Source organism: Cherax quadricarinatus, chromosome 39, assembly GCF_038502225.1.
Source record: "Cherax quadricarinatus isolate ZL_2023a chromosome 39, ASM3850222v1, whole genome shotgun sequence".
Lineage (NCBI taxonomy): Eukaryota > Metazoa > Arthropoda > Malacostraca > Decapoda > Parastacidae > Cherax > Cherax quadricarinatus.
Genome location: NC_091330.1, coordinates 8,001,152 through 8,022,349, shown reverse-complemented (window position 1 = coordinate 8,022,349; position 21,198 = coordinate 8,001,152). Strand labels below are relative to the sequence as shown.

Genomic DNA, 21,198 nt, shown 5'->3' with positions numbered 1-21,198 from the left:
TCTTTAATCTTAAGCTTTCAGGTTGTTAACTGGCTATTTCTATGTTAATTGGCTAACATAAAAATTTCTGTTAGCCAGTTCCTCAAACTTCCAACAGTTTCTCAAGAACAATTCCACCTCTTCACTTTGCCACAATTCATCGTTCCTTCCTTTCTATATTACAACATTCGGGGGAGAGTGAGTACGTTATTGCTCCAGTTGACTTTCTCTACATGATGACTATAATGTCAGGACTTCCATTTATGCAGTTTCTTTCAGCTCTTTTCTCTTATTTATGAATTTATCTGCATTTGTATTTCATACATTCAACCTTGTTTTCATGTCGATCATGCTTCTTGCGCTATGTTTTTTTTTTCCTGGTGAGGCGCCATACCTGGGTAGATTGGTTGACGATGTGAGACTGGTGATAGTTGGAGCAGTCTTCACGCTTATTTTTATAATTTAACACATCGGCAGTATTCTACTACCCTATTATATATGATAGTTACACAGCTTGAACAAAAGTTAACTATGTTTCTCTGCAATATTCCATCACGCAGGATGGGGCTTGCATACGGTTGAAATATGTCGGCCTGAGTTGGGAGATTCCAGCAGGGCAATGAAGATATCGTCAAGTATTCCATTAAGGGTGATGATTGGTATTCCAGTCGTTACGCTCATGGGAAAGGAAGGTAGGGTGTTAAGCCAGGTGGTGGTGGTGCGGGGCTCTAACTGTAACGAGAAGCTAATCGACGAGTTTAGTTGAGGTTTAGTGCTGGGGACAAGGGAAGGTGATGTGTGGTAGACATGTTCTTATGGTTAGATTCATGGAGGAGGAGAGGAAGGGAGACTGTAATACTGATGGATAAGAGAGGCTGGGGAGATAGGGAAAATGTGGCAGGGTAAAAACTGGTGTAGGAGGTAACAGTTATTGAGAGGGTTGGGAGAAACTACTGTGATGAGGAGGGATAAGTTCTGGATGGAGTTCTTTGAGGACTATTCACTGTTAAAGTAGTGAAGAGTGTTGGAAGACGCGCTTCGCAGAGTTTGGGAGGAAGAGCTTAATGAGGATTGCTCTATACTTAGTGTACAGCATTCCTCATTAAGCTCTACCCAGAGTGAAACGTAGTCTATAATATGGGTTTGTTGTACACCAAGTCTTTCTATCGTGCCCTAGAATTGTTGACTGTTAGGTGTACGGCAGGGCGCCCTCCCCTTCTCTCCCAGTACCCTTCCGCTGTCCCAGTACCTTTTCCTTGTCCCAGTACCCTACCACTGTTTCTGCACCCCTCCGGTGTCTCTGTACCCCTCCGATGTCCATGTACTCATCCACTATACCTGTACTCCATTGTGACCAATTGTACTCGCTTTTGCAAAATACACTTTGATCTGGCACCTCTTGTGGCAGGTCCTATTGTACAGTATATACAGAAAGTGGCATCTGGAAGCTCCTCTTAGGAAGGATTGTTCGAAACGTTGCAAATAGTATATGTATGGGCAAACGCTTGACTTCTTTAAAAAAACAGAAGCGAATATACACAAATAACCCGCACATAGGAGAATGAAATTTATGTCGACGTTTCGGTCTGACCTGGACCATTAAGTAGCCACAGTCATGGTCCAAGTCGGACCGAAAAGTCATCATAAGTTTCATTCTTCTATATGCGCGTTGTTCAGTCATTGTATTGTGATCTTTTATTCTTTCAGAAGAGAATATTTTTAACTACTTTCATGAGTTGAGATGGAGGCAGGTGGACTATGGTGGAGGCAGGTGGACTATGGTGGAGGCAGGTGGACTATGGTGGAGGCAGGTGGACTATGGTGGAGGCAGGTGGACTATGGTGGAGGCAGGTGGACTATGGTGGAGGCAGGTGGACTATGGTGGAGGCAGGTGGACTATGGTGGAGGCAGGTGGACTATGGTGGAGGCAGGTGGACTGTGGTGGAGGCAGGTGGACTATGGTGGAGGCAGGTGGACTATGGTGGAGGCAGGTGGATTATGGTGGAGGCAGGTGGACTATGGTGGAGGCAGGTGGACTATGGTGGAGGCAGGTGGACTATGGTGGAGGCAGGTGGACTATGGTGGAGGCAGGTGGACTGTGGTGGAGGCAGGTGGACTATGGTGGAGGCAGGTGGACTATGGTGGAGGCAGGTGGATTATGGTGGAGGCAGGTGGACTATGGTGGAGGCAGGTGGATTATGGTGGAGGCAGGTGGACTATGGTGGAGGCAGGTGGACTATGGTGGAGGCAGGTGGACTATGGTGGAGGCAGGTGGACTATGGTGGAGGCAGGTGGACTATGGTGGAGGCAGGTGGACTATGGTGGAGGCAGGTGGACTATGGTGGAGGCAGGTGGACTATGGTGGAGGCAGGTGGATTATGGTGGAGGCAGGTGGACTGTGGTGGAGGCAGGTGGACTATGGTGGAGGCAGGTGAACTATGGTGGAGGCAGGTGGATTATGGTGGAGGCAGGTGGACTATGGTGGAGGCAGGTGGACTATGGTGGAGGCAGGTGGACTATGGTGGAGGCAGGTGGACTATGGTGGAGGCAGGTGGATTATGGTGGAGGCAGGTGGACTGTGGTGGAGGCAGGTGGACTATGGTGGAGGCAGGTGGATTGTGGTGGAGGCAGGTGGACTATGGTGGAGGCAGGTGGACTATGGTGGAGGCAGGTGGACTATGGTGGAGGCAGGTGGATTATGGTGGAGGCAGGTAGACTATGGTGGAGGCAGGTGGACTATGGTGGAGGCAGGTGGACTATGGTGGAGGCAGGTGGACTATGGTGGAGGCAGGTGGACTATGGTGGAGGCAGGTGGACTATGGTGGAGGCAGGTGGATTATGGTGGAGGCAGGTGGACTGTGGTGGAGGTAGGTGGACTATGGTGGAGGTAGGTGGACTATGGTGGAGGCAGGTGGACTGTGGTGGAGGCAGGTGGACTGTGGTGGAGGCAGGTGGACTGTGGTGGAGGCAGGTGGACTGTGGTGGAGGCAGGTGGACTGTGGTGGAGGCAGGTGGACTGTGGTGGAGGCAGGTGGACTGTGGTGGAGGTAGGTGGACTGTGGTGGAGGCAGGTGGACTGTGGTGGAGGCAGGTGGACTGTGGTGGAGGCAGGTGGACTGTGGTGGTGGAGTAACAGGTGGACTGTGGTGGAGTAACAGGTGGACTGTGGTGGAGTAACAGGTGGACTGTGGTGGTGGAGTAACAGGTGGACTGTGGTGGAGTAACAGGTGGACTGTGGTGGTGGAGTAACAGGTGGACTGTGGTGGAGTAACAGGTGGACTGTGGTGGAGGTAGGTGGACTGTGGTGGAGGCAGGTGGACTGTGGTGGAGGCAGGTGGACTGAGGTAGAGGCAGGTGATTAGATGGGGTGAAGGAGGTAGGGTGTAAGGACCCACACGGCCGGCAGAAATGGTGATTGCGTGCAGCACATGCCCCACATACACCACAAAATATACACAACAGCTCAAATTAGTCACTTCCTAGTATCGTGGTATTATCATTACATCATTATGTAATGAATGAGCATACATATCATCGGCAACCATCACTTTGTTTGTGGTCTTGGTCTATACTGCCCCGGGGGGCAAGACCCACTCACTCTTTCCACTCCTTTCCCTTTCTTACTGGCAATCCTTACGGGGTCCAGAAGATTATCAGCCTTCCCCTCGCTTGCCCGTCCCCTACCCTTGATAGCAGTCCTCACTGGATCCCTGAGAGCCCCTCCCAAACCCCTGATGGCGGTCCATACTGGATCCCTGGGAGCCTCTCCCCCATCCCCACAGGCGGTCCATACGAGATCCCGGGAGACCCACCCCTCCCCCAGCATGTATTGATATCATTTAAGCGAGTAGTATATCAGGTGGATTGTGATGAAGGGCTCCCCAAGAGTGATGAGCTATAATCAAGTGTCTGTCTGGCCTGTTAGTGCAGGAGTCTGCGCTCCACACCACCATTCCCTCTTATTGACTCACGCTGCCGGCTATTTCTTAATGGGTCAAGATTACGTTTTATCTCACTGTGGTATTGGTGCCTTCAACCAGTACACTGCCTCACCTCCCAGCACACTACCTTACCTCTCAAAACACTACCTCGCCTCATGTGACATCTTGAGACTTCTCCAGTGTGTTGTTTGTGAGAGTAGTGTCCCAATAGTTCTAATCTTCACACCCTAGCTCTATCAGAGGACTCCAGCGTCTATGGAAGCTGGAGTGGAACAGAGAGGGAAGAGTGATTTGGTGGACAGCCAAAAAGGGAAGAGATTCAATGGCTAAGGGACAGAGCTGAAAGCCCTATGTGAGGTCTTGGGACCTGTGGCTGAATCTGACTGGTCTACTGGTAGTAATCTTCCAGGGACTATACTGTATACAGTAAATATTCATTTGGGTTTAGTTTAATGTATTCCCCTTGTCTCAAATATCTAGTATCGTATCTTCCAGATATCCTAACATTAGATTCCTTTCTCAGTAACCAAATACACTGTTGTCCAAGTGTTAATAAATTATAATGATGTGAAAGACAATATTCACTTCCTCATCTTTACTCCTTGGAAAACCTAGGTAAGGTAAAAGTGGAATTGTGATAACGTAAAAGATAGGTGGAACTGTGGTAAGGTAGAAAGTAAGTGGAGTTGAGTAAAGTCGTCAACTGTGATCTGTGAGGTATGATGGTGTGCCACTGTCTTGCCTCATTATTTCACCATACTGAGGGTGAGAGGGGTCAATCCTTCACGGCGGCGAAGTCACACTCCCAGTACCTCCTACCTGGCAACATAACGAGCGTTTGGTTTCCAACAAATTAGGCCACTAGAGCGTACCGCATTTACCCTGTCGACTTCGTAAATTGGAAAGGAAATATTACAAGAATAAGAACCATGTGAAATACATGAAGATCAGTGTCTACTGAGTGTAAGTTTAAGTGTGCAAGATTTACATGTTCATGAGAGGGAAAATATGAACAATTTTGCCAGATTGCAAAACGTTGAACAGGCTTCTCTTACACACTCACAGTACCAAACTAGATGGTCGCCGTCTACCATCCTCCTACCTTAACCTGACAGTGTCATCATTAGTGTTGAGGGTGTCATTATCAGTGCTGACGGTGGAATTTGAATTCAGTTCATGGAGCAGTGCCTTGGCCCTATAACGACACTTTTGAAGCTTTACCAAACCTCTCCTTTTTCTGGCTCGACAAAAAGTCCCATGAGGATTTCCGTATGAAGTTTGAAGGCTGTTACAATATGTACAACTGTCACAAGTGGGAAAGCTGTTATACCATGTCCAACTACCACAAAAACATATAATAACAGACACATGCGGTACAAACACTGACGTATACAGACTGACGCATCAAGTGGATTAAAAGTCACATGAAACAGCGTAAGCATATATTATTACACCTGCCTAAAGTTGAGCCAAACATTGTTATAATAGGTCTTAAGTTCTTTCATGTGAAGTCATGCACCTGTGGCCTCACAGGCTTCTCCACCAATGACCTAAATATTAATAGTAATTGCCAAGCTAGCATGTAACTAGCAAGGTGAGGATGGGGAATGATTTGTGGCGGTGATGGAGTATTGCATATGAATATCTCTAATAAATACACACACACACACACACACACACACTCAGTTGAGTCAAAGGGATGTTAGGAAGTATTTCTTCAGTCACAGAGTTGTCAGGAAGTGGAATAGTCTGGCAAGCGATGTAGTGGAGGCAGGAACCATACATAGTTTTAAGACGAGGTATGATAAAACTCATGGAGCAGGGAGAGGGAGGACCCAGTAGCAGTCAGTGAAGAGGCAGGGCCAGGAGCTAAGTCTCAACCCCTGCAATGACAATTAGGTGAGGTGAGCACGCACACACACGCACGCACGCACGCACGCACGCACACACACACACACACACACACACACACACACACACATACACACACACACACATACACACACACACACATACACATACACACACACACACACATATATATATATATATATATTATATATATATATATATATATATATATATATATATATATATATATATATATATGTCGTGCCGAATAGGCAGAACTTGCGATCTTGGCTTAAATAGCAACGCTCATCTTGCCATATAGGACAAGTGAAAATTTGTGTATGCAATAATGTCACCAAAATCATTCTGAACCTAACGAAAAAATATATTTCACTGTGTTTGTTTAGTATTAAATTATTGTAAACAAATCTAAAATATATTTAGTTGGGTTAGGCTAAAATAAATTGTTCTTCTTATAATAAGGTTAGGTAAGTTTTCTAAGATTCTTTTGGAGCAAAAGTAAAAATTTTTACATTAACATTAATGAAAAAAATATACTTTAAACGTATAAGAGGATATTTTAGAAAGGACTTAATTTTAAATCAGCTCTTGCTAACTGACCAGTTTTACATATTCGGCACGACATATATATATATATATATATATATATATATATATATATATATATATATATATATATATATATATATATATATATATATATATATATGTCGTGCCGAATATGTAAAACTGGTCAATTAGCAAGAACTCATTTAAAATTAAGCTCTTTCTAAAAAAAAATTCTTATACGTTTAAAGATATATTTTATCATTAATGTTAATGTATAAATTTATAATTTTGCACTAAAAGAATCTTAGAAAACTTACCTAACCTTATTATAACAAGAACAATTTATTTTAGCCTAACCCAACTAAATGTATTTTAGATTTCTTTACAGTAATTTAATACTAAACAAACACAGTGAAATATATTTTTTTCGTTAGGTTCAGAATGATTTTGGCGAAATTATTCCATATATAAACTTTCACTTGTCCTATATGGCAAGATGAGCGTTGCTATTTAAGCCAAGATCGCAAGTTCTGCCTACTCGGCACGACATATATATATATATATATATATATATACATATATATATATATATACAAAATATTATATATATATATATATATATATAAAAATATTATATATATATATATATATATATAAATATTATATATATATATATAAAAATATTATATATATATATATAAAAATATTATATATATATATATATAAAAATATTATATATATATATATATATATATATATATATATATATATATATATATATATATATATATATATATATATAGGGAGGTACCACCTCTAAAACTGTTATAGGGACCCTCATCCTCAGAGAAAAGAATAAACTTGCTTCAGGGAAAACTTAATATTCTCCCTGAAGCTGTTTGAGAATTTTCTCCTACCACCCCCTATATATATATATATATATATATATATATATATATATATATATATATATATATATATATATATATATATATATTTTATTTAAAGACAAAATACATTGACAGAACATTCACAAAACTCTGGATCGCAACACTGAGTCTCTGGAAGAGGAAGCTGGTCGCCCTGTGGTCCTTTGTTTCTATGATGAGCTTTTCACCCAGCTCTATTAGGAACTTTAGAGCACACTTGCCCCATGCTCCAAGGGTCTCTGACCCTATTGGGATGAAGTTATAGCAAGGGGGAAGGTCTTCATATTTGCGGATTTTTTGAGTCTCCCTGTGGCTGTCAGCTCCACCCCCTTCCACTACGGAGTATGGCAAGTAGGTGTCTGCCAATGTGGCGGCACATGTGTAGTCCCAGGCAATCTGCTTTCCATCCTTCCAAGGTAGCATAGTGGCTCCATCAGGACGCTTTAGACTTCCGTCAGACCTCTGCACTTGGGGTTCCCGTTGAGCTGGGCAACGGGCTGTGGCGAGGCTTCTCTTTATATCATTGACCTCCTCATGCCTGGCATACTTCCCTTCTGCTGTGTGACACACGAGACCATGAAGTCCGAATTGATCAGCTGTCGCCCTGCCGCAAATACACCTATGTTCGGTGAGGATGGGGGCGGCTAGGCGAAGAGCAACACCAATCCGAATGGCCTGTGGGTCTAGTTGAGTGCCCAAGGAGGAATTGGGAACAGCAAACAGGAAATCTCCTGAGTGTGGTGCTTTCACTGCCAGGAGACGAGCTTTGTCCTTTCCTGAGGCGTTGGAGAGCATTGTGTTGGCGATTTTTTCCATGATTGGTTTGTCCCTGTGGGACTGTTTGTGTTCTTTGGGAGGAGCTGGTCTACTGGAGGAATCTGTAAGGGTGTCCCACCGAATCGCTGCTTCAGTAAACCTGGGGTCTTGAGCTCCTACCGTGTCTCTCAAGCGTTCGGGAACAATCATCTTGACTAAAGCACTGGAAGCCAAACATGAAGACAGAAAAGCAGGTAAAGCAACATGCGTTGCTTTGCGCACCCCCATACCTCCCAGTCGTACTGGGAGAGTTGCCTGATTCCATTGCTGATCCTCTAGTGACAGGTTCAGTGCCTTCTTAAGGGTTGACCTCAGGTGTGCGTCATATTCGTCGAGTGTTGGGTTGTCAAAAGAGGGTGCACACCTGAGGAAGTAAGTGAGTCTTGGAATAGTAAGGCACCTTGTGAGGAGATACAGAGCATCATGGGCATCAAGATTGCTTATTCTCTCCTCCATTCTCATCAGGTCATTCAATTTGTCCTTGAGGACTGTGTCGATGGCCTGGTGACCCAGCGGTGCTCCCAAGAGGGTACTGTTGGACGGAGTGGTAGTAGAGACTTCTGGGAGGATTCTTCGCACAGCATTGATTATTTCCTGGTTTGCTGTGATGATTTCACACTTGGAGGGATTGAGGATGAGTCCCAAGTCTTCTCCCTGTGTTTTCACCAGTTGTAGGTCCCCTACCAGGGACTCTTCAGTACCTGCCAGAGTGCCATCATCCAGGTACCAGATATTGAGCTCGCTGCTTAGGCTGGAAGTTAGTTCTCTTACGGCCAAGCAGAAGAGAAATGGAGCTAGTGGGTCACCCTGCTGAACACCGTCTGATGAGAGAATTTCATGTTCTCCAAACAAAAGAAAGATTTATCAATTGATAAATCTTTTAAAGTTGCTAGAAATACTTTTTACAATCCAAAAAGGGACAACCAGCCTTATTCATCTAAAAATATGTTGGTTCTCCCTTACCATGAAAACTTGGTTGATATGCCTTCTCTTCTTAAGACTTTTAATATTAAAGTTGTATTTAAAAATCTTGATACAGTAAAAAAAACTTTTGATAAAGAATTCCCCCCAAAATGCTGATGGATGTGTCTATAAGATTCCTTGTAAAATTTGCGATAAAGTTTATTACGGTCAAACTGGTAAAAATCTCGAACTAAGATTAAAACAACATAAATATAGCATTAGAACTGGACAAGATTCCAATGCTCTATTTATTCATGTAAGAGATTTTAACCATCCAATTGATTTTCAAAAAGTTGAGAAAGTAGTATCAAGCAAGTCCATGGTCGACAGGAATATAATTGAATCTTGTTTCATAAAAAGCAGTTTTGACAATAATATGAATATTTCCTTTGGTTTATATAAATTAGATCCATTTATAATTAATAGAATTTGGGAAGAATTTAATAATACACTGGACAAATAATCTTTAAAATTTCTTATTTCTTGGGTAGAATAGTTTGTGAGGTGAGTTGTGCCAAGGACCTATCCAAGTTGGGTCGGCGCGCGTCAGGTGTTTAAACCGTTGTGGGATCTGATAGTGAGGTGCCGGCCAGACCCCTTATATAGCTTCCTTGGATGCTTTACTTTCATAGTTCCTTGATAATGTGAGTAGTCACGAAAGCGCTTGGAATTTCTTATTCTTTCAGAGTGGTTGTTTTGCATAATATATATATATATATGAATATATATATATATATATATTCATATATATATATATATATATTTATATATTTGTGTGTGTGTGTGTGTGTGTGTGTGTGTGTGTGTGTGTGTGTGTCGTGCCGAATAGGCAGAACTTGCAATCTTGGCTTAAATAGCAACGCTCATCTTGCCATATAGGACAAGTGAAAATTTGTGTTTGCAATAATTTCGCCAAAATCATTCTGAACCTAACGAAAAATATATATTTCACTGTGTTTGTTTAGTATTAAATTACTGTAAACAAATCTAAAATATATTTAGTTGGGTTAGGCTAAAATGAATTGTTCTTGTTATAATAAGGTTAGGTAAGTTTTCTAAGATACTGTTGGAGCAAAATTATTTTTTTTTAGATTAACATTAATGAAAAAATATATCTTTAAACGTATAAGAGAAAATTTTAGAAGTGACTTAATTTTAAATGAGTTCTTGCTAAATAACCCGTTTTACATATTCGGCACGACATATATATATATATATATATATATATATATATATATATATATATATATATATATATATAGTGCCGAATAAGTAAAACTTGCAATTTTGGCTTAAATAGAAACGCTCTTCTTGCTGAATAAGACAAGCGAAAATTTGTGTATGCAATAATGTCGCAAAAATCATACTGAACCTAACGAAAAAAATATATTTCATTGTGTTGGATCAGGGCCTGATCAACGAGGCTGTTACTGTTGGCAGCACATAATCCAACGTACGAACCACAGCCCGGCTGATCCGACACTGACTTTAGGTATCTGTCCAGCTCCCTCTTGACGATAACCAAGGGTCTATTGGTAATTACCCTTATGGCTGGTGGGAGGCTGATGAACAGTCTTGGGCCCCGGACACTTACTGTGTTTTCTCCTTATGTACTAATTTCGCCCCTTCTTTTCATTGTGGGTATGTTGCATCGCCTGCCAAGTCTTTTGCTTTCGTAGGGAGTGATTTCTGTGTGCAGATTAGAGACCAGTCCCTCCAAGATCTTCCATGTGTAGATTATGATGTATCTCTCTCGCCTGCGCTCCAGTGAGTGCAAGTAAATACTTCCAAGTGTTCCCAGTAGTTAAGGTGTTTGGTGGAACTTGTATGTACAGTAAAGGTTCTATGTACATTCTCTAGATCTGCAATTTCACCTGTTTTGAATGGAGATGTTAATGTACAGCAGTATTCCAGCCTAGAGAGAACAACTGATTTAAAAAGGATCACCATTGGCTTAGCATCTCTTGTCTTGAATGTTCTCATTATCCATCCTATGTTTCCTCGCAGATGTAATAGTGGCACTGTTGTGGTTCTTGAAGGTGAGATCCTCAGACATTACCACTCCCAGGTCATTAACATCACTTTTCTGCTCTATTGTGTGATTAGAGTTTGTAGTATACTCAATTCTAGCTCTTATTTCCTTCAGTTTTCCATAAAGGAGTAGTTGGAATTTGTCTTCATTGAACATCATATTTGTCTCCGTTGCCCATCGGAAAACTTGGTTTAAATCTTCTTGGAGATTTACCGTGTCCTCAATGGATGACTCTCTCATGCAGATCATAGTATCGTCTGTAAAGGATGATACGGTGTTATGGTTTACATCTCTGTCTACGTCTGATAACGAGGATGAGGAACAGGCTAGGGACGAGTACTATGCATTGTGGAACAGAGCTCTTCATGATGGCGGCTTACCATTTAACTCTGTTTACCACTACTCTTTGTGTTCAATTGTTTAGAAAGTTGAATATCCATCTGCCTACTTTGCCAGTTATCCCTTTAGCACGCATTTTGTGTGCTATTACACCATGATCGCACTTGTCAAAGGCTTTTGCAAAATCTGTGTATACATCTGCATTCTCTTTGTTTTCCACTGTATCCAAGACCATACCACAGTGGTCCAGTAGTTGCGACAGGCAGGAGCGACTTGCTCTGAACCCATGTTGCCCTGGATTGTGCAACTGTTGGGAGTTCAAGTGGTTTCCAATCCTGCTTCTTAGAGCTCTTTCAAAGATTTTTATGATGTGGGACGTTAAAGCTATTGGTCTATAGTTCTTAGCTAATGCTTTGCTGCCACCTTATGGAGTGCGGGTATATCCGTTGCTTTTAGTGACTGTGGAATCTCACCTGTGTCTATGCTCCTTCTCCATAGCATACTTAGGGCCCGTGAGAGGGGTTTCTTGCAGTTCTTAATGAACACAGAGTTCCACGAGTCTGAGCCTGGGGCTGAGTGCATGGACATGTTGTCAATTGCTTTCTCAAAGTCTAGTGGAGTTAGGGCTATGTCAGAAATTTGGCATACATTGGCAGGGTTTTGAGGCTCATTCATGAAAAAATACTTGGACTGTCTTTCTTGAGACTGATTTGTGGCTCACTGAACACAAGAGTCATATTGAGATTTTAATATCTCACTCATTTCTTTGTCATCTAAGTAGGATCCGTCTTGTATGAGCAGGGACCCTATACTAGATGGAATTTTGCCTTGTTTTTGGCATATGAAAGGAAATATTTCGAATTTCTTTCAATTTCACTAATCGCTTTTAGGTCCTCTTATCTCTCCTGGATCCTGTATGAATCGTTTAATCTAAACTCAATATTTTCTACTTCCCTGGTTATCGCTTCCTTCCGTGTTTCAGATAATCTAGCATTCTTGGGGAGCTCAGTGTTTCTTCGCCTTGTCCTGTAGAGGGAGCGTCTCTCTCCAGTTCATTTCTTCTCTTCTTTTTTCTTCGGGGAATATGCCTTGAACATACTTCAGCTACCAGAGTTGATCTTTTCAAGGCACTGGTTAGGGTTCATGTTATTTAAGATATCTTCCCAACATGTTTCATGTAGGACATAGTTTACCTAGTCCCAGCTGATGTTCTTGTTGTTGAAGTTGAATTTGGTGAAGGTACCCTCACAGCTGTATACATTTTTGCTGATCAGGACTCCTGTGCATGTAAGTCTGGACTTCGATTAGATTTTGATCAGAATTAGTTCTTTTTGATATTGTTATGTTTCTTACCAGGTCCTCATTATTTGTGAAAATAAGGTCAAGTGTGGTCTCTAGTTTTGTTGGCTCCACTATCAGCTGACTTTGGGTGTGTTTATTGCAGACATTCAATATATATTTTCGAAATATAAAGAGGATAAATACAATAAGACAATAAAGCTTTGGATCACTGACGGCTGTATTTTCATCTTGCACCCAGTATGAATTTTGTTTCTTATTAAATAATACACACTCATAAAATAGCATTAATATAAATGCAAATATAAGAACCAAGGCTTTAAAATGACCTGAGGTAAGACAACAGCTTTCAGCTTGTAAAATACACAAGAAGGAACTCTCATCCTTAATCCTGTAAAACCCTTTCAGTGTTTGAGTATAAAAAAAGGGGGAGGGGGAGAAGAGTGGCAGAATGGAGAGCGAAAAACATGGAGAGAGAGAGAGAGAGAGAGAGAGAGAGAATGAAACATACATTTATATATATATATATATATATATATATATATATATATATATATATATATATATATATATATATATATATATATATGGGCGAATAGGCGGACCTCCCTTAAAAATTAAACTTTTCAAAAAAAAAAAAAAAAAAAAAATTACAGAATGATAGCTAATTTTTTTCACTGACGGTATAAAGATTATTATTGTTGGACCAAAACTTAGAAACCTCACCTAACTTCACATAAACTAGCGTAATTTTTTTTAGCTAACTTCTGCAATACATAGCATACGTCACTTTAAATTTAATTAATATTACTTAAAATATATGATTCATATTTTTTTCCATTATGCTCAGACTGAATTTGGCAGAGTTATAGCTGATACAAATTTTCATTCTGGCTATTGGATAGAAAACGTACTTGCCAAATAGACTAAACTCACCTGTTCGGCTTGTATGGCATGACACACACACACACACACACGTTAGCCCCATTTTGGAGTATGCTGCACCAGTTTGGAACCCACACCTAGCCAAGCATGTAAAGAAACTAGAGAAAGTGCAAAGGTTTGCAACAAAACTAGTCCCAGAGCTAAGAGGTATGTCCTATGAGGAGAGGTTAAGGGAAATCAACCTGACGACACTGGAGGACAGGAGAGATAGGGGGGACATGATAACGACTTACAAAATACTGAGAGGAATTGACAAGGTGGACAAAGACAGGATGTTCCAGAGACTGGACACAGTAACAAGGGGACACAGTTGGAAGTTGAAGACACATATGAATCAAAGGGATGTTAGGAAGTATTTCTTCAGCCACAGAGTAGTCAGGAAGTGGAATAGTTTGGGAAGCGATGTAGTGGAGTCAGGATCCATACATAGCTTTAAGCAGAGGTACGATAAAGCTCATGGTTCAGGGAGAGTGACCTAGTAGCGACCAGTGAAGAGGCGGGGCCAGGAGCTTGGACTCGACCCCTGCAACCTCAACTAGGTGAGTACACACACACACACACACACACACACACACACACACACACACACACACACACACACACACATACACACACACATACATACACACATACACACACATATACACGCACACACAATGCAATGGATCAGAGAATACCTGACAGGGAGGCAACAACGAGTCATGGTACGTGATCACAGTGGGCACCTGTGACGAACGGGGTCCCACAGGGGTCAGTCCTAGGACCTGTGCTATTTTTGGTATATGTGAATGACATGATGGAAGGGTTAGACTCAGAAGTGTCCCTGTTCGCAGATGATGTGAAGTTAATGAGGAGAATTAAATCAATGAGGATCAGGTAGGACTTCAAAGAGACCTGGACAGGCTGGACACCTGATCCAGCAAATGGCTTCTCGAATTTAACCCCGCCAAATGCAAAGTCATGAAGGGAAAGGCCAAAAATTGACAAGGTAGACAGCGACAGGATGTTCCAGAGAGGGAGTAGAGAAACAAGAGGTCACACTTGGAAGTTGAGGACTCAGATGAGTCAAAGGGATGTTAGGAAGTATTTCTTCATAATCAGGACGTGGAATAGTCTAGCAAGTGATGTAGTAGAGGCAGGAACCATACATAGCTTTAAGATGAGGTATGATAAAGCTCATGGAGTAGGGTCAGAGAGAACCTAGTAGCGTTCAGTGAAGAGGCAGGGCCATGAGCTGAGTCTCGACCCCTGCAACCACTATTAGGTGAGTCCTATCAGGTGAGTACATACACACAGCTTTAAGAAGAGGTATGATAAGCTCATGGAGGGGGAAGAGTGACCCAGTAGCGGCAAGTCAAGAGGCGGGGCCAGGAGCTGAGTTTCGACCCCTGCAACCACAATTAGGTGAGTACACGTACACACACACACACACACATATAGATTATATATATATATATATATATATATATATATATATATATATATATATATATATATATATATATATATATGTCGTGCCGAATATGTAAAACTGGTCAATTAGCAAGAACTCATTTAAAATTAAGACCTTTCTAAAATTTTCTCTTATACGTTTAAAGATATATTTTTTCCATTAATGTTGATGTAAAAATTTATAATTTTGCACCAAAAGGAACTTAGAAAACTTACCTAACCTTATTATAACAAGCGCAATTTATTTTAGCCTAACCCAACTAAATATATTTTAGATTTGTTTACAATAATTTAATACTAAACAGAGTGAAATATATTTTTTTCGTTAGGTTCAGAATGGTTTTGGCGAAATTATTGCATACACAAATTTTCACTTGTCCTATATGGTAACTTGAGCGTTGCTATTTAAGCCAAGATGGCAAGTTCTGCCTATTCGGCACGATATATATATATATATATATATATATATATATATATATATATATATATATATATATATATATATATATTAGCCTAGAGTCATCCACACAATCGTATGTCTTTGGGTAGCGAGTACAACATTCAGTTCCGCTGGATGGGCTGCTCTTAAGGATTGTATGGTCCAATGGATTAGGGCGTCATGAGTTTTCGCCCACCATGAGGCAAGCCAAAGCAGCATGGGTTCGAGTCCTTGGCTAGTGCAGTGTTGTTATTGATATATACATATATAATGTGTCGAATAGGTAAAACTGGTCAATTAGAAAGAACCCATTTAAAATTGAGCTCTTTCTAAAATTTTCTCTTATATGTTGAAAGATATTTTTTCATTTATTTTATAGGTTGCTGAGGTGATTTGTATATTTCGAGAGGATGAAGCAAAACAAACTGATTAGGAGGGTGTATGAATCTGGGGTGGAGGGCAGCGGCAGGGGTAATCACAGAAGGCTGGAGAAGGGTAAAATGCGTTTTTTGAGATCTAGGGGTTTGGACATCCAACAAACCAAATGGCTTTTATATAAAGACTTGAGGTGCTTCTGGAGTATGAGGAAGGTAACACTTATGAAATGATTCAAGGAAAACCCGTTACCCGGAGATGAGTCCTGGAGGTGGGAAGGGAGTGCCTGCACTTGGTAGGAGGGGTGGTGATGTTTCAGTTTGGAGGGCCACATGAACAGTGATGTCAGCAAGACAGTGAGTGAATGACGGTAAAAGTGTTCACTTTTTTTTGGGTCACCCTTCCTCGGTGGGAGACGGCGGTGTATTATATATATATATATATATATATATATATATATATATATATATATATATATATATATATATATATATATATATATAGGTACCGCCTCTATAACTTTACTGGGGACCCTCATCCTCAGAGAAGACAATAAATGTACCTCAGGGAAAACTCAAGGTTCTCCCGGGAGCTGTTGGAATATTTTCTTCTCCTACCACCCCCTATACTCTGTATTTTATGTGAACTTTATTAACAGACAGAATACATTGACAGAAAACACAAACATGAAAACACTAATACAATATATCAAAGATTATATATATATATATATATATATATATATATATATATATATATATATATATATATATATATATATATATATATATATATATGTCGTGCCGAATATCTAAAAACTGGTCAATTAGCAAAAACTCATTTAAGATCACGTCCTTTCTAAAAATTTCTCTTATAGTTTTAAAGATATATTTTTTTCATTTATGTTAATGTAAAAAATTAATAATTTTGTACCAAAAGAACCTTAGAAAACTTACCTAACTTTATTATAACAAGCGGAATTTAATTTAGCCTAATCCAACTAAAATTTTAGATAAGTTTACAATAATTTAATAATCAACAAACACAATGAAATATATTTTTCTAGTTAGGTTCAGAATGATTTTTGCGAAATTATTGCATACACAAATTTTCGGTTGCCTAATTCGGCAAGAAGAGCACTGCTATTTAAGCCCAAATCGTACGATATATATTGAAACGGCTTCAGGAAGAAATCCAATTATTCTTCCTTGAAGCCTTTTTATCCACTTCTCCGAGGCTATGGGTCCCACAATTTACATCAGAGGTGGACCCCATATTATACGTGTATATATACGTATATATATATATATACACACACACACACACACACATATATATATATATATATATATATATATATATATATATATATATATATATATATATATATATATGAATGATATAGAAAAGCAGTGGTTTGGTAATAGGTTGGTGGATGAGTGGAAGAAACTCCCGAGTACCGTCATAGAAGCTAAGACGTTGTTTAGTTTTAAAAATCAGTTATATAAATACATGAGTGGGTGTGGGTGGGTGTGAGTTGGACCTGACCAGCTTGTGCTACTAGGTCAGATGCCGTGCTCCTTCCTTTAGTGAATGTGACCACCTGACCTGTCTAAGTTAGGGCGTTGGTTTTAAGCCGGTAGAAGTGGACGTGCCTCGCATGGGCAAGTAGGCCTGCTGCAGTGTTCCTCCTTTATTATATTCTAATGTTCTTCATATATATATATATATATATATATATATATATATATATATATATATATATATATATATATATATATAATATATATATATACAGAGCAGCAACAAGCTATACATTGCTAGTACGACGGTCTACTACTTATCTCCGGCTTGGCAGGATGTGTCACTACATCCCTTGAAGATCATCTGGTGTATAGAGGGTGTATAGATTGATGCATCTGGTATGCACCCTAACACATCTGAGTGACCACCAGGTTACCGGGATGTGTAAGAGGTCTATAACTGACCACCAGGTCAACGGGATGTGTCAGTGGCCTATAACTGACAATCAGGTCACCGGGATGTGTTGGTGGCCAATACCTTCTCATCTCTAGTACCCTAAGATTTGGAGTAAGAATATCCTCATGTTAAAGCTCAGATCTTTCAAATGTTTTCTTATATTATAAGTGTATGATACCTGGATAACACCGAGTGTGTAACCTGGATAACATTGAGTGTGTAACCTGGATAACACTGAGTGTGTAACCTGGATAACAGTGTGTAACCTGGATAACAGTGTGTAACCTGGATAACACTGTGTAACCTGGATAACACTGTATAATCTGGATAACACTATGTGCAATCTGGGTAACACTGTAACCTGGATAACAGAGTGTAACCTTAATAACAATAAATGTAACTTGGATAACACTGTGTATAACCTGGATAACACTGTGTATGTGTTTCGGATAACACTGTGTGTAACCCGGATAACAATGTGTGTAACCTGGATAACACTGTGTGTGTGATCTGGATAACACTGTGTATGTATTGCGGGTAACACTGTATTTAACCTGGATATGACTATCGTGGATAATACTGCCTGTATTTTGGATAACTATAAGAGTCGTTATCCTCGATAATACCGAGTGTGGCTGCCTCCTGGATAACACTATATTTATATCCTAGATAAGAATTTGTATCCTGGATAACTCTGTATCTGTATCAATGTTACATCTTGGATTACACTCCTGGATAAAACTGGGTGTGTCTATAACCTGGATAAAACTGCTAGTACAACTTGGATAACTCCCTGATCTGGATAACAATAACTTAGATAACACTAAGCTGGATAATAGTGTAACATGGATAAGTGTATACCTGGAAAACATTGTATATGGATAAGTGTGACCTGGATAACACTGTAACCTGGATAACAATGCATAATCCGGATAAGTGTAACTTGGATAACGTGGCGTAAAACGGATTACCCTAATTTGGATAATACGGACTGTATAACCTTGATAGCACTGCGTAACTTGGATAATACTGTGCAACCTGGATAACACTAATCTGGATAATACTAACTTGGATAGTACTATCAGTGTAACATGGATAACATTGTAACCTGGATATCGATGTGCATATGTAACATGGATAATACAGTTGTCACCTGCGTAAGTGTTGACACTAGGATAACAGCGTTGACATCTGACATTTCTGGATCTGTGTAACACTTGTGGTCACAGTAAACAAACGCTGTGCATAGAAACACGTGAATCCTGTTTTCACAGCTGTTTTAAGCATTTTCTGTCACACCTCATTTTTTTATCACACTTTTAATCGAAACTGCTGCTCCAATTGCATTTTATGGGAAAAAGTAAGCCAAATCACATTTTATTTCAAGTAGCAAACCTTTTAAGTATTTTTACAATGGTTATGTGCGTATTTTAGCTAAAAATTGAGATGGGTCAGAAAATGCTTCACCTGATACCACTAGGAAGTGTTGCACACAAATGTTCTTCACATTATTGTAGAGGAAATAAAGGTTTAAAAAGTGTCTATAATGTCATCAAACTTTATAAGTCTTACCTGATATTGCTAGGAATACTAATATATACTTCTGAGCAGAATTTTACCAAAAATAAATAACAAATTAACAATAGTGCTACTGTTAACATTTACTACTACTACTACTGTTAACATTTATTACTATTACTAATATTTACTACTATTAACATTTATTATTGTTAATAAAAGTTCTGCTTTTATTTCACGTTGTGAATTTAAAAAATATATTAAATTAATGCAAACCACTATTAACACAGAATAAAAATAATCAAACGTTTCCACGTTACTGTAAGGTTATATATAAAAAAGAATAAAGTGTATGCATGGGTAAAGAGAAAGAGAGATATACTCACAGAGAACATCACTCTCTTGTTCCTGGTTGGCTCCCATCTGTGTCAACAACGACGGTTAACAATGCCACATCAACTGTCAAGGTTCGTCCCGGCGATAACGCTTCACATTCTCTAACATCAAACTCGTCTTCAAAATGAGGGAATGAAAGTCTTATCAACTAGGCTGGGAAGTCGTACCAAAAACTTGCAGCTCGAGGCATTATTTCTTCTCGGGGGAAGGGGAAAAAAAATCAGTATTTCCAACAAAAAACTTTCACGGTTAGGGAGAGATTATAAGTCCGTGGGAAGAACAAAGTATGGCCAGTGGTTGACCGTGGGCGGTGTGGGTGTGTGGGTGGGCAGGGGCGCAGTGCTGCTCTCTCCAACACCACAAATACCCGTTGGGATCCTCCCGCTCTTCTCCACCACTTCTCCCTACTTCACCAACACAACAAATCACACACACATAAATCGGCACCTGGTTGGCTTCGAGCACTGGACGCTATCGGTACTGAACATGGAACGATTTTGTGCTGAGGAGCGGCGAAGAGGGTCGAACTAACAATTGGTGGGCGTTTAGGAGGGCGGCCAGCCTCTCTATCCACTTGTGTATTAAAAAGAGTCGACGGGAGAGGAGCTACGATTCGTGGTGGCACTTGCTTGATGAATCCTTTGAGATGGCACCGGTTTTTGAGTGACAGGTTCTTGGAATGTTCTCACCAGAGGGGGTAAATCAACAACCGGACAGTCTTTTGGAGGGTAAACCAGGCCGCAACTAAGAACAGTATTGGTCAAATTATGCTTATAGAATGAACGAACAACTTGAAGGAGAAGGGTAAGTGTTGTAAAAAGAGTTTGGAATAGCGACGTGATACGCGTGAGTCGAGAGAGGGGAGAGTGCGAGTGTAGTCTCGTCCTCCCTCTAGCAGCGACTGGGGCCTGGCAAGCCAGGGTCGACCGGGACACCCTAGTCGTCCGCTCCACACCACTGTTTCCAGACCTTCCCACCCCCGCCAACCCCCTCCACATCTAATCCCTTGCACAAACTTTATTTAAACATTTATTATCCCTTTCTTACGCATAATTACTAATGCCATCTCCTAATATAATACACAAAAACAGCAAAACAAACCTAAGGTAGCAAGCAACAGCAGAGAAACCCATTGGAAGAGCAAAGAAAATGTACATCTGGCATCAGTGGGTGGCCTGGGAGAAGGGAGAGAGGGCCTACCAAGTCTTACTAAATTGCATGGCAAGTTAAACTTTTTTTTATCTAGGTGAAGTGAGATTGGCTAAAATATGCATATGTGAGGGATATATTAAGAAGTGGTGAGGGTGAGTGTGTAGACCCCAGCTGTGTCTGGGACGAGTGCTGGAGCATCACACAGGCTTACAAAACTAAGGA

At 40.4% G+C, this 21,198-nt stretch overlaps 1 protein-coding gene across 5 annotated transcripts in view; it reads right to left on the bottom strand.

Annotated features, from left to right (window-relative positions):
- Window positions 1–20,714, bottom strand: part of Camta (Calmodulin-binding transcription activator) — an 891,447-nt gene extending 870,733 nt beyond the window's left edge. For all 5 annotated transcript variants that reach the window (XM_070092342.1, XM_070092341.1, XM_053787510.2 and 2 more), the window contains exon 1: window positions 19,815–20,714. The gene's annotated coding sequence lies outside the window, so the exon portion shown is untranslated. The remainder of the gene's footprint in view (window positions 1–19,814) is intronic.
- Window positions 20,715–21,198: the final 484 nt, after the last annotated feature.